Here is a 23,702-nt window from a genome sequence, read left to right on the forward strand (position 1 = left end):
ACATACTCCCACATTAACTTTACCGAAGTGTCTTGAGAATGAATAGACATCGCCTCCAGCCAGGATGCGATGTCTATTCACACTCCTGATACTTCGGTAAAGTTTCTGTGGGACTTACTCACAGCACGATCTAGCGATCTAAAATTGTTCATAACTTGCTCAAAAATGAACGGCAGAAAGGCCCCTAATCCAGGGAGGCCCACCTCGCCACACTAACACTGACTGGGCTGTACTAAGGAGGAGGAGTCAGGGTAATCACACTGCCGCACTCCGCGCTGTATCAGGCAGAAGTGGTGGACTTGCATACACTGCTGTGCTCTTACTTTCCCGTCATTAGGATGAATTTTCTGCGCGCACTAGTCTCTGTGCCTGGGTGATTCTCCCCCTTCCCTCCGGCAAAAAGTCTCAGGACACTGTCATCGGAGAGCTGAGCTGCTAATGAGCATTAGATAAGACTAGGACTGCTCCGTCTTCGTCTTCCTCAAGCACCCTGCCGTCCCTTCTTATCTTACTTGCCAGGGAAAGCGAAAATAAAAACTGATTTCTTTCTTCTGGAGTGTGCAGAGATATTTAGATCTCTATATATAATGTGTTCTGCTGTGCATAGATCAGTGCACGCTCACAGTATTGTAGTTATCACTTCAGGGTTCACTGCCCATGAAAGATACAAACAGACAAATCGTAAAATAGTGCCTGTCAAGCCTTTCATGCCGACAATCTGTATATTCACATCATTTTCGCACATACCCCGTGCTGCCAGGGCGTGAATATACAGATCTCTGTTCCAGCCAGCATAGCGCTGTGAAAAGCGCTCGGACGCCGGCTGTGTCAGTGTCCCTGGCTCCCCAGCAACCTGCTCACAGACAGCCGAACCTACAGAGAATATGATCAGCTTTATTAACTGCTTCCTGACCGCGCACAGTAAATTCACGCCGGCGCTTGCTGGGCTCTGTGCAGCGCTGACGTGGATTCACAGTGGGTGTTAAAAGCGCGATCCTGATGTCTTAGAGTAGTGCTGACACCCGGATCGCGCTGTTAACCCCTGCTTCTGGTCCCGGAGACATGATCGGGACCTGATTGGTTCAGGTCCCGATAATGTGATTACAGGGAAAGTTTGGTGTAGCAACAAACTGGAAAGTTTGTTGCTACAACAAACTTTCCCGAGGACAGATTGTGGGTGCTGCCGTCGGTTGCATGGCAAAACCTGAGGCCATACAACGGCCTCCGGTCTGCCATTCACGGAAGCCTATGAGGACCAGCTGGTCCTCATAGTCTTCCTGTCAGTGTGACTCAGCGTCACATTGACAGTTTATAATACGTTACACTACCTAGGCAGTGTAATGTATTATAGCAGCCATCAGTGCTGCAGGTCTTCAAGTAAAAATTAAAGAAAAAAAATAATAAAAATGTTTTATAAAAGTGTAAAAACAAGTTATAAGTTACAAAAACAAAAAATGCTTTTTTTCCTATAATAAGTCTTTTATTATAGAAAAAAAAAAAAAACGTTAAAAAAGTACACATATTTGGTATCACCGCATTCATAACGACCCCAACTATAAAACTATAATATTATTTTCCCCGCACGGTGAACGGCGCAAAAAAAAATTAAAAAACAATACTAGCATTATTATTGGTTTACAAAACGACAAAAAATGGCTAAAAACAAGCACTACACCCTTAGTGCTTATTCAGATGAACGTATAATACGTCCGTGCAATGCGCGTGATTTTCACGTGCCTCGCACGGACCTATGTTTGTCAATGGGGCCGTTCAGACAGTCCGTGATTTTCACGCAGCGTGTGTCCACTGTGTAAAACTCACGAGATGTCCTATATTTGTGAGTTTTTCGCGCATCACGCACCCATTGAAGTCAATGGGTGCGTGAAAATGACGCGCAGAACACAGAAGTACCGTGTGACGCGCGTGATTTGCGCAACAGCAGTAAAAACTATGAATGAAAACAGAAACAGTGCTTTTCTGTTAACAAACATACAGAGTGTCATAATGATGGCGGCTGCGCGACAAATTACGCAGCCACGCATCATATGCTGCTGACACACGGAGCTGTTATGGACCTTTTGAACGCGCAAAACGCCGCGTTTTTTGCGCATGCAAAACGCACACGCTCGTGTGAATCCGGCCTTAGGGTATGTTCACACAATGTTTTATTGTAAGGCAGAAACTAAAAATCTGCCTCCAATTCATTTAGAAATTTTGAGGCAGATTTTGAATAGACAGCGTTGTTTGGCTTCTTTTTTTTTTAAGCCGTTGAAGCGAATGCAAAAACCGCAGACAAAAAAAGCACCAAACGAGCGCCGCAGGTTTTTTCTGCCTCCTATTAATTTCAATGGGAGGTCAGAGTCGGATACCACTCGAAGACCATCAGCACCCCCACTCACAGTAATGACCATCAGCCCCCCACTCACAGTAATGACCATCAGCCCCCCACTCACAGTAATGACCATCAGCCCCCCACTCCCAGTAATGACCATCAGCCCCCCACTCCCAGTAATGACCATCAGCCCCCCACTCACAGTAATGACCATCAGCCCCCCACTCACAGTAATGACCATCAGCCCCCCACTCACAGTAAAATGACCATCAGCCCACCACTCACAGTATAATGACCATCAGCCCCCCCACTCACAATGAAATGACCATCAGCCCCCCACTCACAGTAATGACCATCAGCCCCCCACTCAAAGTAATGACCATCAGCCCCCCACTCACAGTACAATGACCCCCTCAGTAAAGAGACCATAAGCCCCCTCCAGTAAAGTGACCACCAGCCTCAGCCCCCCCAGTAAAGTCACCATCAGCCTCCGACCCCCCAGTAAAATGACCATCAGCCCCCCCCGTAAAGTCACCATCAGCCTCCGTCTCTCCGCCCCCCCCTCCCCCCCCCATAAAATGACCATCTGCCCCTCTAGTAAAGTGACCATCACAGAGAGAAAGTGTGCTTACTCCTGGGGAAGGAATAAATAAGGAGGTATAAGAACAACCACTCCCAGCATGTCCAGGCTATTATTATGTGATATCAATGGACATTACAGGGAGGAGATATAAGAGAGAACTACAACTCCCAGCATGTCCAGGATGTTATTATGGGATATCAGAGGACATTACAGAGAGGAGGTATAAGAGGAGAGGACTACAACTTCCAGAATTTCTAGGCTGTTATGAGATATCAAAGGACATTACAGGGAGGAGGTATAAGAGAGAACTACAACTCCCAGCATGCCCAGACTGTTATTATGGGATATCAGAGGACATTACAGGGAGGAGGTATAAGAGGAGAGAACTACAACTACCAGCATGTCCAGGACGTTATTATGGGATATCAGAGGATATTACAGGGAGGAGGTATAAGAGGAGAGTACTATAACTACCAGCATATTCAGGACGTTATTATGGGATATCAGAGGACATTATAGAGAGGAGGTATAAGAGGAGAGAACTACAACTACCAGCATGTCCAGGCTGTTATTATGGGATATAAGAGGACATTACAGAGAGTAGGTATAAGAGGAGAGAACTACAACTACCAGCATGTCCAGGACGTTATTATGGGATATCAGAGGATATTACAGAGAGGAGGTATAAGAGGAGAGAACTACAACTCCCAGCATGTCCAGGCTGTTATTATGGGATATAAGAGGACATTACAGAGAGTAGGTATAAGAGGAGAGGACTACAACTCCCAGCATGTCCAGGCTGTTATTATGGGATATAAGAGGACATTACAGAGAGTAGGTATAAGAGGAGAGGACTACAACTACCAGCATGTCCAGGCTGTTATTATGGGATATAAGAGAACATTACAGAGAGTAGGCATAAGAGGAGAGGACTACAACTACCAGCATGTCCAGGCTGTTATTATGGGATATAAGAGGACATTACAGAGAGTAGGTATAAGAGGAGAGGACTACAACTACCAGCATGTCCAGGCTGTTATTATGGGATATAAGAGGACATTACAGAGAGGAGGTATAAGAGAAGAGAACTACAACTACCAGCATGTCCAGGACGTTATTATGGGATATAAGAGGACATTACAGAGAGTAGGTATAAGAGGAGAGAACTACAACTCCCAGCATGTCCAGGCTGTTATTATGGGATATAAGAGGACATTACAGAGAGTAGGTATAAGAGGAGAGAACTACAACTACCAGCATGTCCAGGCTGTTATTATGGGATATAAGAGGACATTACAGAGAGTAGGTATAAGAGGAGAGGACTACAACTACCAGCATGTCCAGGCTGTTATTATGGGATATAAGAGGACATTACAGAGAGTAGGTATAAGAGGAGAGGACTACAACTACCAGCATGTCCAGGCTGTTATTATGGGATATAAGATGACATTACAGAGAGTAGGTATAAGAGGAGAGGACTACAACTACCAGCATGTCCAGGCTGTTATTATGGGATATAAGAGGACATTACAGAGAGTAGGTATAAGAGGAGAGGACTACAACTACCAGCATGTCCAGGCTGTTATTATGGGATATAAGAGGACATTACAGAGAGTAGGTATAAGAGGAGAGGACTACAACTACCAGCATGTCCAGGCTGTTATTATGGGATATAAGAGGACATTACAGAGAGTAGGTATAAGAGGAGAGGACTACAACTACCAGCATGTCCAGGCTGTTATTATGGGATATAAGAGGACATTACAGAGAGTAGGTATAAGAGGAGAGGACTACAACTACCAGCATGTCCAGGACGTTATTATGGGATATAAGAGGACATTACAGAGAGTAGGTATAAGAGGAGAGGACTACAACTACCAGCATGTCCAGGCTGTTATTATGGGATATAAGAGGACATTACAGAGAGTAGGTATAAGAGGAGAGGACTACAACTACCAGCATGTCCAGGCTGTTATTATGGGATATAAGAGGACATTACAGAGAGTAGGTATAAGAGGAGAGGACTACAACTACCAGCATGTCCAGGCTGTTATTATGGGATATAAGAGGACATTACAGAGAGTAGGCATAAGAGGAGAGGACTACAACTACCAGCATGTCCAGGCTGTTATTATGGGATATAAGAGGACATTACAGAGAGTAGGCATAAGAGGAGAGGACTACAACTACCAGCATGTCCAGGCTGTTATTATGGGATATAAGAGGACATTACAGAGAGTAGGCATAAGAGGAGAGGACTACAACTACCAGCATGTCCAGGCTGTTATTATGGGATATAAGAGGACATTACAGAGAGTAGGCATAAGAGGAGAGGACTACAACTACCAGCATGTCCAGGCTGTTATTATGGGATATAAGAGGACATTACAGAGAGTAGGTATAAGAGGAGAGGACTACAACTACCAGCATGTCCAGGCTGTTATTATGGGATATAAGAGGACATTACAGAGAGTAGGTATAAGAGGAGAGAACTACAACTCCCAGCATATCCAGGATGTTATTATGGGATATCAGAGGACATTACAGAGAGGAGGTATAAGAGGAGAGGACTACAACTTCCAGAATTTCTAGGCTGTTATGAGATATCAAAGGACATTACAGGGAGGAGGTATAAGAGAGAACTACAACTCCCAGCATGCCCAGACTGTTATTATGGGATATCAGAGGACATTACAGGGAGGAGGTATAAGAGGAGAGAACTACAACTACCAGCATGTCCAGGACGTTATTATGGGATATCAGAGGATATTACAGGGAGGAGGTATAAGAGGAGAGTACTATAACTACCAGCATATTCAGGACGTTATTATGGGATATCAGAGGACATTATAGAGAGGAGGTATAAGAGGAGAGAACTACAACTACCAGCATGTCCAGGCTGTTATTATGGGATATAAGAGGACATTACAGAGAGTAGGTATAAGAGGAGAGAACTACAACTACCAGCATGTCCAGGACGTTATTATGGGATATCAGAGGATATTACAGAGAGGAGGTATAAGAGGAGAGAACTACAACTCCCAGCATGTCCAGGCTGTTATTATGGGATATAAGAGGACATTACAGAGAGTAGGTATAAGAGGAGAGGACTACAACTCCCAGCATGTCCAGGCTGTTATTATGGGATATAAGAGGACATTACAGAGAGTAGGTATAAGAGGAGAGGACTACAACTACCAGCATGTCCAGGCTGTTATTATGGGATATAAGAGAACATTACAGAGAGTAGGCATAAGAGGAGAGGACTACAACTACCAGCATGTCCAGGCTGTTATTATGGGATATAAGAGGACATTACAGAGAGTAGGTATAAGAGGAGAGGACTACAACTACCAGCATGTCCAGGCTGTTATTATGGGATATAAGAGGACATTACAGAGAGGAGGTATAAGAGGAGAGAACTACAACTACCAGCATGTCCAGGACGTTATTATGGGATATAAGAGGACATTACAGAGAGTAGGTATAAGAGGAGAGAACTACAACTCCCAGCATGTCCAGGCTGTTATTATGGGATATAAGAGGACATTACAGAGAGTAGGTATAAGAGGAGAGGACTACAACTACCAGCATGTCCAGGCTGTTATTATGGGATATAAGAGGACATTACAGAGAGTAGGTATAAGAGGAGAGGACTACAACTACCAGCATGTCCAGGCTGTTATTATGGGATATAAGAGGACATTACAGAGAGTAGGTATAAGAGGAGAGGACTACAACTACCAGCATGTCCAGGCTGTTATTATGGGATATAAGATGACATTACAGAGAGTAGGTATAAGAGGAGAGGACTACAACTACCAGCATGTCCAGGCTGTTATTATGGGATATAAGAGGACATTACAGAGAGTAGGTATAAGAGGAGAGGACTACAACTACCAGCATGTCCAGGCTGTTATTATGGGATATAAGAGGACATTACAGAGAGTAGGTATAAGAGGAGAGGACTACAACTACCAGCATGTCCAGGCTGTTATTATGGGATATAAGAGGACATTACAGAGAGTAGGTATAAGAGGAGAGGACTACAACTACCAGCATGTCCAGGACGTTATTATGGGATATAAGAGGACATTACAGAGAGTAGGTATAAGAGGAGAGGACTACAACTACCAGCATGTCCAGGCTGTTATTATGGGATATAAGAGGACATTACAGAGAGTAGGTATAAGAGGAGAGGACTACAACTACCAGCATGTCCAGGCTGTTATTATGGGATATAAGAGGACATTACAGAGAGTAGGTATAAGAGGAGAGGACTACAACTACCAGCATGTCCAGGCTGTTATTATGGGATATAAGAGGACATTACAGAGAGTAGGTATAAGAGGAGAGGACTACAACTACCAGCATGTCCAGGCTGTTATTATGGGATATAAGAGGACATTACAGAGAGTAGGCATAAGAGGAGAGGACTACAACTACCAGCATGTCCAGGCTGTTATTATGGGATATAAGAGGACATTACAGAGAGTAGGCATAAGAGGAGAGGACTACAACTACCAGCATGTCCAGGCTGTTATTATGGGATATAAGAGGACATTACAGAGAGTAGGCATAAGAGGAGAGGACTACAACTACCAGCATGTCCAGGCTGTTATTATGGGATATAAGAGGACATTACAGAGAGTAGGCATAAGAGGAGAGGACTACAACTACCAGCATGTCCAGGCTGTTATTATGGGATATAAGAGGACATTACAGAGAGTAGGCATAAGAGGAGAGGACTACAACTACCAGTATGTCCAGGCTGTTATTATGGGATATAAGAGGACATTACAGAGAGTAGGTATAAGAGGAGAGGACTACAACTACCAGCATGTCCAGGCTGTTATTATGGGATATAAGAGGACATTACAGAGAGTAGGTATAAGAGGAGAGAACTACAACTACCAGCATGTCCAGGCTGTTATTATGGGATATAAGAGGACATTACAGAGAGTAGGTATAAGAGGAGAGGACTACAACTACCAGCATGTCCAGGCTGTTATTATGGGATATAAGAGGACATTACAGAGAGTAGGCATAAGAGGAGAGGACTACAACTACCAGTATGTCCAGGCTGTTATTATGGGATATAAGAGGACATTACAGAGAGTAGGTATAAGAGGAGAGGACTACAACTACCAGCATGTCCAGGCTGTTATTATGGGATATAAGAGGACATTACAGAGAGTAGGTATAAGAGGAGAGGACTACAACTACCAGCATGTCCAGGCTGTTATTATGGGATATAAGAGGACATTACAGAGAGTAGGTATAAGAGGAGAGAACTACAACTCCCAGCATGTCCAGACTGTTATTATGTGATATCAGAGGACATTACAGGGAGGGGGTATAAGAGGAGAGGACTACAACTACCAGCATGTCCAGGCTGTTATTATGGGATTTTAGAGGACATTACAGGAGGAGGTATAAGAGGAGAGAACTACAACTACCAGCATGTCCAGACTGTTATTATGGGATATCAGAGGACATTACAGGGAGGAGGTATAAGAGGAGAGAACTACAACTACCAGCATGTCCAGACTGTTATTATGGGATATCAGAGGACATTACAGGGAGGAGGTATAAGAGGAGAGAACTACAACTTCCAGCATGTCCAGGCTGTTATGAGATATCAGAGGACATTACAGAGAGGAGGTATAAGAGGAGAGAACTACAACTACCAGCATGTCCAGACTGTTATTATGGGATATCAGAGGACATTACAGAGAGGAGGTATAAGAGGAGAGGACTACAACTCCCAGCATGTGCAGACTGTTATTATGGGATATCAGAGGACATTGCAGGGAGGAGGTATAAGAGGAGAGAACTACAACTATTAGCATGTCCAGGACGTTATTATGGGATATCAGAGGACATTACAGAGAGGAGGTATAAGAGGAGAGAACTACAACTATTAGCATGTCCAGGACGTTATTATGGGATATCAGAGGACATTACAGGAGGAGGTATAAGAGGAGAGGACTACAACTACCAGCATGTCCAGGACGTTATTATGGGATATCAGAGGACATTACAGAGAGGAGGTATAAGAGGAAAGGACTACAACTACCAGCATGTCCAGGAGGTTATTATGGGATGTCAGGGGATATTACAGGGAGGAGGTATAAGAGGAGAGGACTACAACTTCCGGCATTCTGGCTCCATTTCACACACAACTGCTAACAAACGAAAGAAAAAAAGACTTACCCTGCCCAGCGTTAATGGCTCCTCTCCCTCCGTCAGGCTTCTAGTGGGAAGAAGTGAGCGGTACTCGTAAAAGACGTCCGCGTGTCACGTCTGCTACAACGTCGGGGGCGGAGCTTGTAGCAAAAAAAATATATTTTTTTTTTTCTGCAGTGGATGAGCGGAGTGCCGCGGCACCCCTGGACCCCGGTTGGGAACCACAACCTTACAAAGCTTTTTTGACTGAAAAATAAAAAAATTATGGCTCTCAGAATATGGCGACACAAAAAATAAATAATTTTATAGAAAAGTGATTTTATTGCGCAAACGCCACAAAACATAAAAAAACGATATACATATGGTATCGCCGTAATCGTATCGACCCGCAGAATAAAGTAAAATGTCATTTATAGCACACAGTGATTACTGTAAAAAAAAAAAGGACAAAAAACATTGTCAAAATGTATGGTTTTTTTGTCACTCTGCTTGCCAAAAAAATCGAATGAAAAGTGATCAAAAAAATCACATGTACCCTAAAATGGTACCAATGAAAACTACAGATTGTAACGTAACAAATAAGCCCTCGCACGGCTCCGGTGGAGAAAAAATAAAAAAAAGTTCTGGCGCTCAGAATATAGCGGCAGAAATTGTGTGCAAAAGCGGATAAGATCGGGCACCATTTATCAGTGCGACACCGGCCACACATCTATGAATTATTTATTTACCCCATTATTATACCCTCTTATTATGCCCTGATGTACTCCGCACAGATTACATATGCCCCCACATTATAAACTGAAATACCAGCAAAACCCCAAACAGAACTGCCAAGCAAAATCTGCGCTCCAAAAGCAAAATGGCGTCCCTCCATTCTGAGCTCTGCCGTGGGTCCAAACAGCCTTTTATTACCACATATGGGGTATTGCCGTAATCGGGAGAAATAGCTTTACAAGTTTTGGGGAGCTTTTTTACATTTTTTACATTTTTTTATATTTTTTCAGAAAAAAAGATTTTCATTTTCACAGACCTATTCCAATAAATATAGCAAAAGACCGGTCGGGTCAAGATGCTAACTATACCCCTAGATAAATTCCTTGAGGTGTGTAGTTTCCAAAACCACTTTGGGGGAGATTCCACTGTTTTGGCACCACAAGACCTCTTCAAACCTGACATGGTGGCTAAAATATATTCTAAAAAAAGGAGGCCCCAAAATCCTCTAGGCGCTCCTTTGCTTCTGAGGCCGGTATTTCAGTCCATTACCACACTAGAGCCACATGTGGGATATTTCTAAAAACTGCAGAATCTGAGCAATAAATATTGAGTTGCGTTTCTCTGGTAAAACTTCTGTGTTACAGAAATTTTTTTATTACAAATGAATTTCGGCAAAAAAAATGAAATTTGTACATTTCACCTCTACGTTGCTTTAATTCCTGTGAAACGCCTAAAGGGTTAATAAACTTTCTGAATGCTGTTTTGAATACTTTGAGGGGTGCAGTTTTTAAAATGGGGTCTATCTAGTATATAAGGCCCTCAAAGCCACTTCACAACTGAACGTGTCCTTGACAAAATAGCCTTTTGAAATTTTCTTGAAAATGTGAGAAATTGCTGCTAAAGTCCTAAGCCTTGTAATGTCCTAAAAAAAAATTATGTTCAAAAAACAATGCAAATATGAAGTAGACATATGGGGGATGTTAATTAGCAATAATTTTGTGTGGTATTACTATCTGTTTTACAAGCAGATTACATTTAAAATTAGAAAAATTATAACTTCTGCAAATTTTCTTTCAATTATGCAGTTTTTCACAAATAAGCTATGAATTTATTGACCAAATTTTTCCACTAACATAAAGTACAATATGTCACGAGAAAACAATCTCTGAATCGCTTGGATAGGCAAAAGCATTCCAGAGTTATTACCACATAAAATGACACGTCAGATTTGAAAAAAATGGGGCTGGTCATTGAGGCATCGATGACCCTTGGACAATTATGCCACATCCACCGGATATGCCATAAAAGTCCGATAGATGTGGGTCCCACCTCTGGTACCCGCACCTATCTATAGAACGGGGACCCCTAAACCCCATTCTAGCTTACTCAGCTCCGCTGCGTCCCGGCCACATCCTAGTTAGGGGGTCGGGAGTTACTGAAAAACATAGCACGGCGATCTACGCTATTTCAAGAATTCGGTAGCTACGGAAACAGCATAGCTTGCTGTGCTACGCTGTTTCCATAACTCCCATTCACTTCTCAGTGAGCTCGGCTGTTTCCGTAACTCCCGACCACCTAACCAGGATGTGGCCAGGAAAGCCGTGTAAGCTAGAACGGGGTTTAGGGGGCAACGTTCTAAAGATAGGTGCGGGTCCCAGAGGTGGATATGCCATAATTATCCAAGATGAGAAAACTTTAAGTTGATATAGAAGTACAAACTGTGTTTGCTGTGCTGGCCTACAAGGATTGCCCGCCAACCAACTGGGAACAGATAAGGAACTAGAGGGAGAAAGCCATAAAAGGGGTCACTGAGATATTTAACTGGTTCACGACCGCTGGCTGTGTTTTTACAGCCAGCGTTCAGGGTCCTTAAAACCCGCGCCATATACTTTTTACGGCTCGGGTTTTAACTTGCTGCCCGAGCGTTTGGGCAGCTGAATGTCGGGTCTCCAGCAGTAAGTGACTGCCGAGGACCCTGAGGAGAGGATAGAAGCAGCTTTCGGTGCTTCTGTCTTCTCTGATCACTTGTACACAGCGCTCAATGAACGCTGTGTATAGGAATAGAGGCAGCGGCTGCGACGCTGTCTCTATTGCTCCCGGTGTTCATGTGACTGGTCACATGATTGCCAGGTGCCGTTAGTATACTAAAATGAAGAAAAAACACGGCGCCACATGTGCGTATCAAATGAAATATAAATGAGCAAAAATGACCATAAATGCTCACCTATAAGGATACAAATTGCCTGCAAGTAGTAGTGAATAAAGCTGCTGCCGATCCCAACGCAAACTCCAAGGAGATGCCAAATGTATAATTGAAAGATATAACAAAAACGGGATATTTGAGGCGCTGCTTAAATAAATGGAAGATAATTTTATTCCAATAATATAGAACAGTTGCTACACGTTTCAACGCCGGACCGGCGTCTTCCTCAGGCAAGATAGAATGACAACATAATGGCATGTTGAAGACTGAGGAAGACGCCGGTCCGGCGTTGAAACGCGTAGCAACTGTTCTATATTATTGAAATAAACTTATCTTCCATTTATTTAAGCAGCGCCTCAAATATCCAGTTTTTGTTATATCTTTCAATTATCAGGCGCCGTTAGTGGTAGACTGCTGCTAGGTCTTACTAGACCGAGCACAGCCCTATTAGTGACAATCGTCACTATGAGAGGGCTGATTTCACCTGTAACTGGGGCTGCTGTGGAAAAACATGGTGTAAAAGAAAGAAAAAAATATATAAAAGGTCCCAAAAGGTCTTTTTTGACCTTTGAGGGACAGACCATAGTAATAAAAAAATAAAAGTGCAAAAAAACATTAATAATAACTACCCACCCCCAAAAAAACGTTTCCCCCCCCCCCTGCCAATCATTGTTGTAACGCTAGCCCTAAGCCAATTACCGTAATATAGACATGTAATATATTAAAATTTACGGTAGACAATGGCAATCACAAATAAAAGGTCTATTTTAGGGTAACACTATGTTATTACCAAAAAAAATAGCTGAAAAGGAAAAAAGCTTATTTTTTTACTATTATTTTCAAACTTTAAGAATAAAAATTCTAAAATAGCAAAAAGGATGTGTATAAAAATGATAAAAAGAAAGAAACCTGCATTGTCTACGGAAAAAACATTGCAAAAATCATGTCGCTAGCCCAAGAAATAAAAAAGTTATAGCCATTTAACTAACACATGCTAAAAATGACTAAACGGTGTCTGGTCCTGAAGGCGCAAAATAGCCCGGTCCTGAACTGGTTAAAGAAAAAAACTGCAAATTCTTTATATTTAGATATATATGTAATATAGACATTGCCAATAAAGACTTGTCATGATAAAAGGCGGGCGGCAGCGGACCGCAGGGGGTATGATTACTTTGGGGGGCATAGAGGGGATTATTACTTTGGGGGCACAAAAAGGAATACTATACGGGAAGGGTAAGTTTACACGGAACGTAGATACTGCAGTTTCCGTAGCGGATTTCGTTGTGAAAAATCCGCAGGATAATACAGTAGCAGCAAAGTGGATGAGATTTAATCACATCTCATCCAGACGCTGCGTAAATGACGAGCGTAAAATCTGCTCAGAAATTGACGTGCGGTGTGATTTTTAATCCGCAGCATGTCAATTGTATTTATTTTTTTGCGTGTTTTCCCCATTGAATTCAATGGGATGTAAAACCCGCAAAAACTAGCAGATGTTGTGTTTTTTTGCGGCGAAAAAGCAGCGATTTAACTCCGAAAAAAAATAAAATCTCATACTTACCCAGAATTCAGTTTCTTCATCCAGGCCGGCCTCCTGGGACATTCCATGTAACCGCTGCCGCCAATCAGAGGCTGCACCGGTGATACGGGATAAAATGTCATCCCAGGGGGCAAGCCTGCAGAGGGACGCGTCGCCATGGCTATGTAAAAGTATGACTTTTTTTGTATGCAATTTTCCGCAGCGGTCATTACGGCGGAAAACCTGCACCACAATTCTGTGTGGTTTGTCATCCGGAATACCCTGCGCCGCAGCGTATCCGCCCTGTGTGAACCTAACCTAACTCTGTAGAAGCACGGGGGGGGGGGGGGGGGTAGCAGAATAGGAAGTGTGTGCGCAAAAACGAGTCATGGCTGGAACTTGGAAGAGAAGCCGTCACATGTAAGTCATTGGATGTACCTGTACTATGCGCACTAGTCACTGTGTAGAACTGGTATTTGACGATTATTGGGGGCTGCATTATTTTGTGGTATGGGGGGGGGGGGGTACAAAGCATATGTCTTTGAGTTTGTGCCCATGATCTTTTCAGACTGTAGCAACGCATCTGGCTGCTAATGCTGCATCAATGGGTCAAGAAACCCAGCAATGCAGCTGTAAGTTACAGGTGGGCCACAGATAAAGAACAGTTGCGGGGAAGGGGGGGCCCAAGCTGAACTTTGGCACCAGGGCCCATGAGCCTTTAGTTACGCCCCTGGCAGCAGCACAATGGGAGACAAGCAATGAGCGATGTAGAAATAAGAGCAGGAGGTATTTGAAGACAGAGTATTACTCAAGAGCTGAACACTGCAGACATAATAACCCTGGCAGACATCTGCACACGGTTATGTCACACACAGTCCAGTCCCAGAGGATGAAGCACAATAGCACACACCATTAGCAACAGTCGCCACCTCCCCCCGGCCAGTGATGGGACGTTTTGTGAGCAGCCGCCGCCTCCCCACGCCGTGATGGGACGTTTGTGCGCAGCCTCCTCGCTTAGGAGGTCGCTTCCAAAAAAGGAAGTCCCAGGCGCCCTATCGCTCCCCTCCCCGCACCGGGCCTGACGTGGCACAGGCCCCGCCCCTGCAGCTTGCATGCCCATATTAGGACATAATGGGCAACCCTGCGCCTACCAGCAGAACAGAAGGCATTTAACTTGCCTTCTATAGAGCCCCACCCTTCATGCTCAGTGACAGGCACCTTCTTCATGAGTGCGGGACTCAGCGGCAGCCACTGCCCCAATAATATTCTAATTATGTAACCGCAGACACGACGAGGTGCCCGCAACAGAGTGCCGTGTGTGTGTAGAGGAGACTGCGGCGAAGCACCAATGAGTCACGCTCTGATCCAGTCTAGCGCAATACAACAGCCGCGTCCCTAACAACCTGCATACCACAGAAATTCATTTAACCCTATATGAGATTAGCGTGTGACTCGGCGACTACTGGTTGCATGAGCTGTGTATAAAGCATAATGTAAATGGCCACTGCAGGGCATCGGATGAAAGCCGTAAGTGCTCGTTGCATCTATTGATCTCAGCCAGACGTGCGCTAGACATGCGGCTGGGGATCAGCATTATCTCCAGACTCCCTGCATAAATCCAACAGTACTAGTGTGGAGGCAGCTGCCTGTGACCTCCATGTCATGTCGAGTGAGTTAGATATCCGGAAGAAAAATCCACGCTGTTGGGCCTATACCAGGGTAGGGGCGCTGTATTACCGGTCCATACATCACCGATCTGTAATACGAGTACAAGGACCCAACATGTTGCACTGTAGGGCGCTCTATCAGGAGAGAATATACTCCCTGCACTCCTGCTTTATGGACTAGCTGCAGAGTCAAGACAGTCCTTGTATAGGTTTAGATTCTTGATGCTGTCCTATATTATTTTTGTACTTTGTATTTTTATGACGCCAACAGCTTAACCCCTTAATGACGGGGCCTGAAATGGCCTTAATGAAAAGCTAAAGTTTTTGCCTCTGCCTTTCAGCCGCCATATTTTTTCGTAGACGTGGCTGTATGAGACCTTCTTTTATGCGGGAGAATTTCGTTTTTTTCTGCGGGGTTTGGGGGTAGAAAAAAAAAATCACGGTGTAAGCTAAACGCTGTGATTACACCGCAAATGTCGCAACGCTTGGCTTTCTGTTGCGGGTTTTGTATCCCCATTGAATTCAATAGGGAAAACCCGCAACAGAAAATCAACAAAAACGCAGCAGAAATTGACAGGCTGCGGAATTAAAATCCACACCGTAGGTCAAGTTATTAATGTTCACACTGCGTTTTTTTTCCAAAGCGTGAGTAAGAGATTTTCTAAATCTCATCCACTTTGCTGCTACTGTAAACGCTGCGGAATTTCCGCACAAAATTCAGTTGCGGAAATCCTGCAGTGTTTACGCTACGTGGGAACCGAGCCATAAAGGGGTTTCCCATCAGGGACATTTATGACATATACACAGGATAGGCCATAATATGTCCGATAGATGTGGGTCTCACCTCTGGGACACGCACCTTTCTCTGGAACGGGGCCCCTTAAACCCCGTTCTACCGATCTCTGTTCCGGCTGACGCGTGTGATTCCTGACCATGAAGAAGAAAACCGCGTAGCTCGCTGAGCTACGCTGTTTCCGTAAGTCCCATAGAACTGAATGGTATATTCAGTGAGCTACGCGGTTTCCTTCTTCATCGTCGGGAATCACACACGTCAGCCTGAACGGAGTGTGTTAGAACGGGGTACAGGGAGCCCCATTCTAGAGATAGGTGTGGGTCCCAGAGGTAGGGCCCGCATCTATCTGACATTTAGGCCTCATTTACACGAGCGTGTGCGTTTTGCGCGCGCAAAAAAACGCTGCGTTTTGCGTGCGCAAAAGGCAATTGACAGCTCCGTGTGTCATCCGTGTATGATGCGCGGCTGCGTGATTTTCGCGCAGCCGCCATCATAGAGATGAGGTAGTCGACGCCCGTCACTGTCCAAGGTGCTGAAAGAGCTAACTGATCGGCAGTAACTCTTTCAGCACCCTCGACAGTGAATGCCGATCACAATATACACCAACCTGTGAATAAAAAAAGACGTTCACACTTACCATGAACTGCCTGCTTCCTCCAGTCCGGTCTCCCGGCCGTTGCCTTGGTGACGCGTCCCTCTCTTGTCATCCGGCCCCACCTCCCAGGATGACGCGGCAGGCCATGAGACCGCTGCAGCCTGTGATTGGCTGCAGCCTGTGCTTGGCCTGTGATTGGCTGCAGCTGTCACTTGGCCTGAATTGTCATCCCGGGAGGTCGGACTGGAGGAAGGAGCCGGGACTTATCGGTAAGTCAGAACTTCTGTTTTTTTTTACACGTATATGTATATTGTGATCGAAAGTCACTGTCCATGGTGCTGAAACAGTTTAAGTCTTTGAGCACCATGGGCAGTGACTGTCTCCTGACGTCGCGTACCCGAACATTTTTTGCCGGGTTCGGTTAAAACGAGTTCGGCCGAACCCGGTGAAGTTCGGTGCGCTCATCTCTAATTTGACACTCCGTTTGGATGTTTGTAACCAGAAAAGCACGTGGTGCTTTTCTGTTTACATTCATCCTTTTGACAGCTCTTGCGTGATTTTCGCGCATGCAACGCAGGACCGTCAGTGTGGCATGCGTTGTTTTCACGCACCCATTGAAGTCAATGGGTGCGTGTTGCGTGAAAAACGCAAGAATATAGAACATGTCGTGAGTTTTACGCAACGCACTCACGCAGCGCAAAATTCACGCATCGTCTAAACAGCCCCATAGACTATTATAGGTGCGTACGACACGCGTGAAAAGCACGCGCGTCGCACGCGCGTATAATACGCTCGTGTAAATGAGGCCTTATCCTATGGATATGTAAAAAATGTCCTTGATGGGAAAACCACTTTAAGTGCTGCGTCTTGGTGATCTGAATGAACTATTAGGCTACGTTCACACGCAAAAACGTCTGAAAATACGGAGCTATTTTCAAGGGAAAACAGCTCCTGATTTTCAGCAGTTTTTTTAGCAACTCGCGTTTTTCGCTGTGTTTTTTACGGCTGTTTTTGGAGCTGTTTTTCTAGTGTCAATGAAAAACGGCTCAAGAAGTGACATGCACTTTTTTTCCCAGCGTTTTTTACGGCCATTTTTGCAGCTGTTTTTCTATAGAGTCAATGAAAAACGGCTCAAGACATGCACTTTTTTTTCGCAGCCGCTTTTCAAAACGGCCGTGTGAAAAAAACGCTGTTGGAACAGAACACCGTATTTCCCATTGAATCAATGGGCAGATGTTTGCAGGCGTTCTGCTTCTGATTTGTCAGTCATTTTTCGTCTGTTTACGGCTGAAAAACGTCCGAAAATAAGCCGTGTGAACATACCCCAACACAGATTACAGAGTAGGAGTGTTTGTGTACAAGGCCTGCTTTGCTTTACTTCCTTTATTGTAAAGGCTTACGAAATAGAAAGGTTAGGGAAGTCGCTGATGAAGCCATATAAGGGGATTTCAGAAAGCTGGTGCTGCTTAAGGTGCAACTATGCAGAAAGCTGAGAGATGGAGATGCTTCACTGGTCACATATTGCCAAGCAAATACAAAGTAAACCTGGCAAAACAGATGCCCTCATTCACTGAAAAACAGGAGAAATGTTATGCTAAACGTATCCCAGCAAATGCATGCGTATTAAGGCCTCATGCACACGACCGTAGCCATGTGCACGGCCGTGATTTTCGGGTCGGCCGGCCGCGGAGTGTCAGCCACGAGCCGCCAGCAAATCGCGGGCCGTGCACATAGCGCATCCAGAACTGCACTTATTCACTAGTATAGGAGCAGAGATGCAGTACTGCAGCTCAGCCGCTATTCCATGACCGGAGACAACTGCTTCCGACATGGACGTCCGATGCCCGGAGGCAGCCAGAGCGGCTGCTTGGTACAGGATCCGGGTATCGGACCCCCACATATCATGTACTCATGACCTATCCAGTGGATAGGTCATTAGTTGTCCGGTCGTGGACAACCCCTTTAACCCCCTAATGACCACCGATACGCCTTTTCACGGCAGTCATTAAGGATACTTATGACACAGCGCAGCCTTTTCCTGTGCCGCCTAAAGTGGGTGTCAGGCTGTCTAGAAACAGCCGGGCGCCTGCTGTAATGACCAGAATCAGAGTCACCATTAATCCCGTTCATTTAACCCCTTAAATGCCACAGTCCCTAGTGACTGCGGCATCTAAGTGGATTCAGAGGGGGATCTCCGTTGAAACAACGGCCGTCCCACGGACCTGTGTTATTCAATGTGGCCGTTCACACAGCCATTCTTTCAACGGAACCGTGTGAAGGGTCCGTGGGAAAATATGACATGTCCTATCTTTTCACCCATCACTCCATAGACTCTCAACTATGGTGGATGCGTGACATCACATCCCGCAGCGCTGAGCACAGATGCACCTCGGACGTGAACAAATGCAGTTTTTCACATCCGAGATGCGCAGCGTTCGTGTGAATCAAGCCTTAGGGTGCGGCCACACTGTGCGTTTTTAAACTGCAGCAAGTCGTTTTTTAATAGAAGTCAATGGTGAAATGTGTGTTATGGACAGACTGCTGCTATTATATTACAATGTGTGTTTTGTGCAGTTAACGGCGTCTTCATAATGTCCGACCGCATGCGGTTAATGACCGCGCTGCCAAAGTTGTTGCTGAACTGCTTGCGTTTTTGCTAACAGTTCTGCAATGCGTTGTAATGATATATATATGGGAAGCACCAAACAAACTTCAACACGGGTGAAAACTATGTCCATCAATCATTTCCTTTAAGAACGCAACAGAACTGCAGCATTAGGGCTTATTCAGACAAACGTGTAATACGTCCGTGCTACGCGCGTGATTTTTCACGCGTGTCGTACGTACCTATGTTAGTCTATCGAGTTGTTCAGACTGTCAGTGATTTTTACGCGTGTCCGCTGCGTAAAACTCACGACATGTCCTATCTTTGGCCGTTTTTCGCGCATCACGCACCCATTGAAGTCAATGGGTGCGTGAAAATCACGCGCAGCACACAGAAGCACTTCCGTGGGACGCGCGTGATTCGTGCAACAGCAGTAAAAACTATGAATGAAAACCACGTGCAACACTTCAATACAGTAGTAGTGCAGTGTATTATTAAAGCGATTAAAAGAATTGCATAGCGAAGTCCTATAGTGAGATTAAAAAAAAGTATAAAAAATTGTTTAATAAAGTTAATAATAAAAAAAATTAAAAGTTCCAATTAAAAAGAAGAAAAACCCACTTCCCACTTTTTTCCTTTCCAAAATGAATATGAAAAAAAAAAGAAAGCTGCACATAATTGGTATCGCATGTTTAGTAATGACTCAAATTATAAAGCTATTATGTTATTTAACCCGAACGGTGAGCGCCGTAAAAACGTAAAATAAAAAACAATGCTAGAATTGCTGTTTTCTGTTGTTCCCGCCTTCTTGAAAAAAATAAAGAAGTTCTGGCTCTCAGAATATGGTGATGCAAAATGTGCATAGTGTTCCAAAAGAGGAAAAGATTGGGCGCCATTTATCAGTGCGACACCGGGCACATATCTATGAAATATTATTTATTTACCCCATTATAAATACCAGAAAAAAGCCCAAACAGAACATGTAAAACCCCCCCTAAAAAAACAAGGGGGCACTCCTTCCCGTCTGGAGAAAAAAAGGTTCAACCTGCAGAGGCGACAAACCTTCTTTACTGTGAGAACTGTGAATCTATGGAATAGTCACCGCAGGAGCTGGTCACAGCAGGGACAGTGGATGGCTTTAAAAAAGGCTTAGATAATTTCCTACCGTGTTTCCCCGAAAGTAAGACAGTGTCTTACTTTCTTTTTATCCCCAAAAGCCCCACTATGTCTTACTTTCGGGGTATGTCTTATATTGGAAAAAAATTGTCGAATTTTTTTTTTTTTTTTTTTCCACAAACTTTATTTAACTGTTTTACATTTTTTTTTTTAGTCCCACCAGGGGACTTCACTATGCGATGTGCCGATCGCATATATAATGCTTTGGTATACTTAGTATACCGAAGCATTATTGCCTGTCAGTGTAAAACTGACAGGCAACCTATTAGGTCATGCCTCCGGCATCGCCTAACAGGCAGATGCTGAAGGCAGACCTGGGGGTCTTTGTTAGACCCCCGGCTGTCATGGAAACCCGACGGCGACCCGCGATTTGTTTGCGGGGGCGCCGATCGGGTGACAGAGGGAGCTCCCCCCTCTGTCAAACACATTAAATGCTGCTGTCACTATTGACAGCGGCATTTAATGGGTTAAACTGCCGGAATCGGCGCGCGCTTCGATTCCGGCAGTTGCAGCAGGAGCCAGGCTGTGTATAACAGCCGTGCTCCTGCCGCTGATCGCGTGGGTACAGTCTCAGTACCCGCGCCATCACAGGACGGATATATCCGTCCTCCGGCGCGAACTAGCAGCTGCTGAGGACGGATATATCCGTCCTTCGGCGTTAAGAGGGGGGCGGCGCGGAAGTGGGCAGGAGGCGGCAATACCCCCGTGTTTCCCCGAAAGTAAGACATATGTCTTACTTTCGGGGTACGGCTTATATTAGCCGACCCCCCTGAAACCCCCGATACGTCTTACAATCGGGGGTGTCTTACTATCGGGGAAACACGGTAGAAGAAAAAAGTATTAGCTCTTAGGCCCCATGCACACGACCGTGCCCGCAATCACGGCCCGCGATTGCGGGCACGGCCGGCCGCTGACTGACAGCCGCATTTTCGGGCCGTGCTCCCATACAAAGTATGGGAGCACGGCCCGCAAAATACGAAAGAACGGACATGTTCCATAATTCCCAGAACATGGCACTGACTCCCTTCCGTAGTGCTACGGAAAGGTGTCAGTGTTCAATGAAAGTCAATGGCTCTGTTTTTGCGGACCGCAATTGCGGTCCGCACAAACGGAGGTTTTTTGCTGTCGTGTGCATGGGGCCTTATGTGTAGAAATTTTTCCCTTCCCTTGGTTGAACTTGATGGACATGTGTCTTTTTTCAACCGTACAAACTAACAACAACCAAGCTAAATCTGCGCTCCAAAAGCCAAATGGAGTTCCCTCCATTCTGAGCCCTACAGCGTGCCCAAACATCAGTTTACGTCCACAGATATGGCATCGCCATACCCAGGAGAAACCGATTAACATTTTATGAGGTATTTGTCATCAGTGACACAAACTGGGCACAACATATTGTGCACTAAAATAGCATATCAGTGGAATATTGTAATTTTTACCATCCGCTGCGCAATAACCCCTTTGCGCACAACTTAATAGCATGTCGGGTGCGAGGGGTGATGTATTAGAGCTGACACCCGGGACTAACGGACAGGAACAGCAATCGCGCTGTTAGAGAAGCCTGTAAAAATGATAATATACCGCAATACAATAGTATAGCAGTGTATTGTACCAGCAATCTAAGGATCGCCGGTTCAAGTCCCCTAGGGGGACTAATAAAATGTGTAAAAAAAAAAAAACGTAAACAAAGTTATTATTAGTGATAAAAATGTAATAAGTATTCCAAAAGAAAAGCTTTTTCCATTTTTCCTCTAAAGCAATGTAAAAATAAAAAAGATAAAACACAATTGGTATCGCTGCGTCCAAACTATTACAATATACAAAATGTATTTATTTATTATTTATTTAAAAATAAAGAATTTATAACACCAAAATTGCTGTTTTTTGGTCACCTTAGCTCTCAAACAAAATGTCAGAAAAAAAGTGCTCAAAAAGTTGTATGTACCAAAAAATTGTACAAATAAGGCTGGGTTCACATGACCTATTTTCAGACGTAAACGAGGCGTATTATGCCTCGTTTTACGTCTGAAAATAGAGCTACAATACGTCGGCAAACATCTGCCCATTCATTTGAATGGGTTTGCCGACGTACTGTGCAGACGACCTGTTATTTACGCGTCGTCGTTTGACAGCTGTCAAACGACGACGCGTAAAAATACAGCCTCGTCAAAAGAAGTGCAGGACACTTCCATACATTATATGCAGGACACTTCCATACATTATATGCAGGACACTTCCATACATTATATGCAGGACACTTCCATACATTATATGCAGGACACTTCCATACATTATATGCAGGACACTTCCATACATTATATGCAGGACACTTCCATACATTATATGCAGGACACTTCTTTCAGACGTCATTTGAGCTGTTCTTCATTGAACTCAATGAAGCACAGCTCAAGATTTACGGCTGTCAGAGAAGCCTCGCAAAATGCGAGGAGGAGCAATTACGGCTGAAACTAGGCAGCTGTTTTCTCCTGAAAACAGTCTGTCATTTCAGCCGTAAAAGCCTGCTACCATGTGCACATACCCTGAGGGTATGTTCACACGCACTAATTACGGACGTAATTCGGGCGTTTTTGCCCCGAATTACGTCCGAAAATAGCGCCTCAATAGCGTTGACAAACATTTGCCCATTGAAAGCAATGGGCAGACGTTTGTCTGTTCACACGAGGCATATATTTACGCGCCGCTGTCAAATGACGGCGTGTAAATAGACGCCCGCGTCAAAGAAGTGACCTGTCACTTCTTTGGCCGTAATTGGAGCCGTTATTCATTGACTCCAATGAATAGCAGCGCCAATTACGTCCGTAATGGACGCGGCGTTCAAGCGCCTGTACATGCCGTAACGGCTGAAATTACGGGGATGTTTTCAGGCGGAAACATCCCCGTAATTTCAGCCGTTACGGACGCTGTCGTGTGAATATACCCTAAGGCTTCAGCGCAGATGTGAACGAAGCCTTACTTAGATATAACATCTTAAGCATTGCGATAAAATACCACAGCAGACAGAATGGAAAAGTATATGGATGAAATATACTTAACAGATTTGTAGCTATAACAGAAAACTCAACTGACTGTTATCTGTTCAGGTTTAGTTCAGAGTTCTCCTTCCAGAACTAAACTTGCACCTGCCGCTCATCTCCAGCAATGCCACAGCCTGTGCAGCACCTTGTGGATGGCAAAAACCATCACATGACAAGTGTCTTCTTTTCTGTGCACTCCTTCAAGTATAATTTGCTTGTCAGCAAGAAAGATAAAATGTATAAATAACCCCCAGCATAACGTAGACCCTAGGATCTCAGCCTGTGGTAAGGGCA

At 44.5% G+C, this 23,702-nt stretch overlaps 1 protein-coding gene across 7 annotated transcripts in view; it reads right to left on the bottom strand.

Moving 5' to 3' along the window:
* MUS81 (MUS81 structure-specific endonuclease subunit) overlaps positions 1 to 23,702 on the bottom strand; it is a 244,377-nt gene that overhangs the window by 219,526 nt on the left and 1,149 nt on the right. Inside the window, exon 2 of one of the 7 annotated variants that reach the window (XM_075837351.1) lies at positions 9,132 to 9,350. The exons of the other annotated variants lie outside the window; for them this stretch is intronic. The gene's annotated coding sequence lies outside the window, so the exon portion shown is untranslated. The remainder of the gene's footprint in view (positions 1 to 9,131; positions 9,351 to 23,702) is intronic. 7 annotated transcript variants of the gene reach the window in all.

This window comes from Rhinoderma darwinii, chromosome 9 (genome assembly GCF_050947455.1).
Source record: "Rhinoderma darwinii isolate aRhiDar2 chromosome 9, aRhiDar2.hap1, whole genome shotgun sequence".
Lineage (NCBI taxonomy): Eukaryota > Metazoa > Chordata > Amphibia > Anura > Rhinodermatidae > Rhinoderma > Rhinoderma darwinii.